Source organism: Vombatus ursinus, unplaced genomic scaffold, assembly GCF_900497805.2.
Source record: "Vombatus ursinus unplaced genomic scaffold, bare-nosed wombat genome assembly UNPS02014825.1, whole genome shotgun sequence".
Classification (NCBI taxonomy): Eukaryota; Metazoa; Chordata; class Mammalia; order Diprotodontia; family Vombatidae; genus Vombatus; species Vombatus ursinus.
Window position 1 is genome coordinate 7,949,181 of NW_020954603.1, and position 6,609 is coordinate 7,955,789.

A 6,609-nucleotide genomic window follows, 5' to 3' on the forward strand; every position below is an offset into this window, starting at 1 on the left:
GGGGGTAGCCTAGGCTGAGGGAGGAAGGGCGACAGGCAGGACCCCCACTGTGTCTTACCTCTCCCTCGCCAGTCCTGGCTCAGCAGGGATCCTCCCCCATGCTGCTCTGTGAGTCTTGATCAGCAAACTAGCAAGGGGAGGGGATAGGCCCCAAGTGGTCCAGTCAGCCCCTCCCCTCTTGCAGAGGGAGGTGGGCACTGAAAGGTTGCATTGAGGCTCAGCCCTGGGCTGGGCGGGTCAGGTAACCGCAGCCCCTCCCAGCCCCCACACAAAGCGGGGCATTGAGGCAGAGTCCCTGGCGGTGCCCCACTCCCCTCCCCCTGCCTCACTGTGCAGTTTCCTGTCTTCCCAGAGGTGTAGGTCCAGGAAGATCAGGCTTCAAACCCCAACTTGGCCAGTGCTTCCCAAAGGGACTAGAAAACCTGAGACCCCAGCCAGGGAAGAACATTCCTCTCCCTCTGCAAAATGTAGAGTTGGACCAGATGGTCTCTAAGGAGCCACTGAATCCACGCCTCTGTGACCTGTGACTGGGGCATAGGACCGAATGACTTTCCTCAGAGAAGGGCCCTTCCATAGGTGGGAAGGGATTTCAGAGGCTTTCGGTCCAATGCCCTCATTTTAAAGAGGAGACTCAGACCAGAGAAAAGAAAGGGCTGGCCCACGTCCTAGAACCCCTAGGTCCAAACAAGGCAGGCCCCCTCCCTGGAACCTACTTAGATCAGCTCTGGGAATAGCTCTGCTCACCTCTTCTCTCTCTGCCTGTGCCCTTCCCCCACTTCCTAAACCTGACCTCAGCCAGCTGCCCCCAGGTGTGGACGAGTTTATTTGCACTTTCTTAGAAACATCCCCTAAAGGGTTCTGGGAACCCACCCAAATAGACTCTGGCCTCCTCGGAGGGAAGGAGGGAGCTCTCTCTCCATGGCCACTCCCTGTCCAGCCCCCAAACTCAGCTCCAGTCAGTCCCTCCTCTTCCTCTGAGTCTTTCCTGACCCCTGGCTCCTGACAACTGGAGGAGACTTCAACGACAACGGACGAAGTGAAACCCAGGAAAGAGCAATTCCAGGCCCATGTCCTAGTCTGAGAAGCCACAGAGCTGGAATTCGAACCCATGTCCTCTCCAAATGGAGAAGTATTTGGTACCTCAGAGTGCTGACTAGGAGTAATCACATGGAGACTTCACCTTTGCTGAGCATGGCATATCTCGTCCCTACTGATGCCCCTTTCTGAAGCGGGGCCCCCACATCCTTCGGTTTGCTATTTCTGGTGGTGCTCGGCTGTATCAGCTCTCTCCAGAATGCCTCTGGAGACCACTTCCTTTTCTTTTTTCTTTTTTCTTTTTGTTCTTTTTAGGCAATTGGGGTTAAGTGACTTGCCCAGGGTCACACAGCTAGTAAGTGTCAAGTGTTTGGTCTGAGGCCCGATTTGAACTGAGGTCCTCCTGAATCCAGGGCTGGTGCTCTATCCACTGCGCCACCTAGCTGCCCCGACCACTTCCTTTTCTTCACCGACCTGGCTATTGGCCTCACTCGGACCCCCTCATTCACCATTTGTCTGGAATCCAAGCTAACCCAACCGAATAAACATTTATTAAGCATCTGCTGTATGTGCAGGAAATGCAAAAACAAAATGAATGCCTTCGAGAAATGGACATGCTCTTGGGAATTTCTGAATCTCTAAGCTGGAAGGGGAAGAGAAAAAGCACTTATTAAGCACCTACTATGAGCCAGGCACTATGCAGATATTATCTCATTTAGTCCTCATAACCCTTTGAGGTAGGTGCTATTATTATCCCCATTGTACAGTTGAGGAAACTGAGACAGATAAGGGTGACTTGCCCAAGGTCACAGAGGTAGTGTCTGAGGCAAGGATTTGAGCTCAGGTCTTGCTGACCCCAGAGGGCAGGTAGGTGACCCAGTGAATAGAGTGAAGGGCCTGGAGTCAGGAAGACTCATCTTCCAGAGTTCAAATCTGGCCTCAGACACTTACTAGCCCTGTGCCCCTGGGTAAGTCACTTCACTCTGTTTGCCTCAATTTCCTCATCTGTAAAATGAGCTGGAGAAGGAAATGACAAAACACACCAGTATCTTTGCCAAGAAAACCTCAAATGAGGTCACAAAGTGTCAGACATGACTGAAAACGGCCGAACAAAAACAGCTGCTTGCTGACTCCAGACCCAATGCTCTATCCACTGTGCAAGCGTGGATCGATAAAACCACCAGAGCCATCAAGTTCAACCTGGGCCAGACCCAGAATCCTAATTCAGCATTCTCTTAGAGGAGTCATCTCACTTCTGCTTGAAAACCCCCAGGGAGGAGGCATCCTACCCAAGGCTCCGGCTGCCACAGTAGGGCAAGCTCTTCAGCTCATCTCTCACCCACTATTGCTCCCAGCTCTGGCCTCTCTCCCATCTGTCCTGAACCTTCTTTTCTCCAGACTGACCTTGTCCGTTAATCAGGCCTTCTACAGCAGACTCAAGGCCCTTGGTTCCCTTCCTCTGGATGCCCAATTCCTAACCCATGCCATGGAGACCTGAACCCAGTTCTTCCAATGGGCACTCACTTCTCTCCCCACACCCCAATCCCAAGGCACCATGCTTTTCTTTAAAACTAGTGTTGTTACTAACTTTGATAGACTTGGCTCTTCTCAGCAATGCAATGACCACAGACAATTCCAAAAGACTCACGATAGAAAATGCTATCCACATCCAGAGAAAGAACTGTGGAGTCTGAATGCAGATCAAAGCATACGATTTGCCCTCTTTTTTGGTTTTGTTTTGTTTCTTCTTTCTCATGGTTCTTCCCATTGGTTCTAATTCTTCCTCACAACATGACTAATGTGAAAATGTTTAATAGGAATGTATATGTAGAGCCTATAGCAGATTGCATGTCATCTTGGGGAAGGGGGAGACGGGGGAGGAGGAGAAAATTTAAAACTCAAAAGCCTATGGAAGTGAATGTAGAAAACTAAAAATAAATTGGGTTTTTTTGGGGGGGGAGGGGTTTGGGCTAGGCAATAGGGTTAAGTGACTTGCCCAGAGTCACACAGCTAGTAAGTGGCAAGTGTCTGGTCTGAGGCTGGGTTTCAACTCAGGTCCTCTTGACTCCAGGGCCAGTGCTCTATCTACTGCGCCACCTAGCTGCCCCTAAAATAAATTAATTTTTAAAAATAGTGTTCTTGGCTATACTATCACACCGCAGTCTGGTGTATGGATAGACTTGGGCTGGAAGTTAGGAAGAGGTGGCAGGTTGGCGCCCTGACACTTCCTAGCCACGTATCCCTGGTCAAGTCTCTCTCCTAACCCAGAGACAGGCTGCAATGGTGGGTAGGTGTCCTCTAGAGTGAGGAGCATGAATCCCAGATTCCTCCCTTATTTGCACAGTGCAGATTATCTGTTCAACTTTGATCCCCCTTCCCCCATCTCACTCAGAAAAGCAGCTGCCTTGTGCCATGCTCCCATTTGTAGTCACAAAGTTGATTTTATGAATCCCAGCATAAAGTGTTGTCACTAATAATTACAATGATCTTAGATTCAGCTCAACCAGGTGCCTGTTATCTCTGAAGTTATCCATCCATCTACCTCTCCTCTATCTGTATCCTCCACAAATGAGATGAGCCTGCCCTCTCTGCCTTTGGGTGGCATCCCACGAGAGACCTTCCTTCAAGCCAAGGCAACTCATTGATGCTGATGAAAATCACACTTGGGGCTGGTTTTTAATCAACTCTGACTCAATCTGATTAGATCACAGTAAAACCCTTCACTCTCCCTCTTTCCACAAAAGGGGGGTGGGGGCAAGGGCTGTCTTACCTCTGTCTTTGTATCTGCAATGCCAAAACCAGACCCATTACAAAGAAAGCACTGGACAAGTGCTTATGCTTGCACCACTCTTAGTGAAACCATGCAGGTTCCTTGTGATCCACTGCCTCCTTTTCTAGAGATTCACTAGCCATCCCCTCAAATCCTAGAATTTGTCCAGCAGTCGAGTTAAGCTCACTGGCCCGTGGGATGCCCACTCCATTCTCTTGCATTTTTCAGAAACCTGTGACATTTGCCCTTCTCTGGACCTGCATCACCTCTTGAATTTTCCAGAATACTTCAAACACCTCGGGCAGTGGCTCATTAATGATGCTTGTGGAGATCTTTCAGTCCCCCTGGATGGTCCATTAGCTTTCCTGCTCTCTCTTGCTTACACCAGGCCTCATCATCCCTTTTTGGCCCTGTCTTTGCCACTCCAAGAACATCCTCCTTGGCAAAAAAAGCAGATGCCAAGTAAGAGTTTGCCTTCAGCTCTGCCTTCTCTTTGAGGTCTATTTGCAGTCCCTTGGCCCCAGATGTGGGTCAAGCCCTTGTTTCCTGTGTTTTTTCTTTATTCCATGATGGTCTTTGAAAAAAAAAAATCCCTTCATGGTCCTTAACTTTTCTTTGCAGCTTTCCACCTTTATTCATCTCCGCTGAGAGCCATTTATGAAACACCTACTGGGTGTCAAGGTCAGGGTCGTGTTCTTGTGCTCAGCCTATTACCTGACCGGGCCTCCCTCCATCTTCCAGAATGCATGGTGGACTACGCCTGGCTTTCTCAACCTTTACCCCAGAATCTGAGATGAAGATGTCACTTCCCCACAAAGTTCTCATCATTTCTACCCCAGCACTCAGATCCTCCCATCTGTTTCTTCCCCTTTTCATGAATGAAACCCTCATGAGTCAAGTCAAGAAGTTATTGGCTGCTGAAGGAAGGGAAGGAGAGAAAACAAGCCAGCAGATGTCCAGCTAACGGAAGATGAGAGAAGGCTGAGGAGGGTGTTGCCAAGCACCTAAGCACTTAGTAGAGAAGGGAGAAGCACTGAGGGCAGAGTCGTGGGGAGACAAAAAGGTGAGGGCTGGGCCGCTTCCTTCGGCCTTCTCGTCAGTTCTGCCAACCCATCTCTCTCCTCTATCCCCTTCTTCCCCCCCAGCAGGGGTCTTTGACTCCATCCACAGCCATGGTTTCTGCCAAACTGGGCCACCAGCTGGCTCCCAAGCAGAGCATTCTCCTGTGTAGTTTGTACCCCAGACTTATCGTGATGTTCTTCTGCCCTCCCCCATCCCCACCCCCGTCTCGTGCAATCTGATTTTTTTCAAGACTTCACGTGCTACCTCCCTTGCTTTCTCCCTCCTTGAATATGGAGCTTTTACTTATGACTAGAACGGCTGACGCTGCAGTCCATGAAAGATCCCCAAGGGCCGTTAAATTCAGCAAGCGTTTATTAAGTCTACCATTGTATACTTAAGCCACTCTGCCAGGCTCTAGGGACACAAAGCCAAAAGAAAAATAGAAAAAAAAAAAGATAGGATGCGCCCTGGATACATTCAGGGAAATGCCAAGTCCTATTAGGAAAGACTGAGCACGTACAACAGGGTGGGGGAGGCTTCAGGAGAGGGGAAGGATCAGGAAAGGTCTTTTCTAGGGAGTGAAGCCTGAGCTAACCCTTGAAGGAAGTTGGTGTGGCAGAAGTTGGAATGTCATTTATGTTAATAGGTGAAATACGAGAGAAGAGGGCCTGCCCTAAGATAGTTGGGGTGTGAGTGTGTGGAGAGGGGACAGACAGGGACGGCTGTGATGAAAGAAGAGCCAAGCATGCATCCCTGCAAGGCCAGAGGTGCCCTGGACAAGCGGGAACATCTGCAGAACCGATGCTACTGCTCTAGGCTGGTGATGTGGGAAGCAGCTGAGGCACTGAGCAGGTCTGGGGCTCATTTCTTCCTCTGACCCTGTCCTGGCAGCCCAGCATCCCCGACTTGGCATGCCCAGGGACCTCCTCCCCTTCTCTGGGTGACCCTCCACGCACAAGGCCCAGTCAATATTCCTGTCATTGCTGTTTTTAGCCACAAAGTCCTAGTTCAGTTGGTTTCCCTGGAAGCTGCAGACGGCTCCCTATGGTCCCTGCACACTGGCACCAGCCGTCCCTTGGCTGGGTACAGGTAGCGGCGCCCCAGCAATGTCTTTCTTGCTGATGACTCCTGGTTGATCATTACAGCTGCCTAATTGGTCCCTCGGCATCCAGTCTGTCTTTTTTCCGAATGGTCAAAGGCCAAAACAGCCTTCCTAATGTAGCTCACCAAATCACTGGCATAGCTCCTATGCTTTGGCAACACACGAACTCCTTAGGCCCGGCCCGAAGGCTTCCACTACATCTCTCCCAGACTAGGAGTCCATGTTCTGAGGCCACAGTCTGTCACTGTCATCACCCCAGGGCCCAGCACAGTGACCTGCCTTAGGCCAGGAGCTTGGCACATGCTAAATAACATTCCAGTGCCCACAGGCCACTCTATGGCAGAAAAGGATGGCTTGCACCCTGAAGAGTCAGCTCAGTGCCCCCTCCTCCAGGGTGCCTTCCCTGCTCCCTTCACCTGACAGGGGTGGTCCTCCTCTTGCCCAGGTATACCCCACCCACACCGAACTTGTTTGTAGCCTAGAGGTAGCCCTGCCCCTGCCTGCCCTGCCCTTACTGCTGTGTACTCAAGGCCTAGCAGAATAAGCATCATATGAATGTTTCGTCTTGCCTCTCCATGCCTCATCTATGAAACAAAAGGGTTAAACTAGATGATGTGAGGACTCCCTAAGTTCAGAGAGA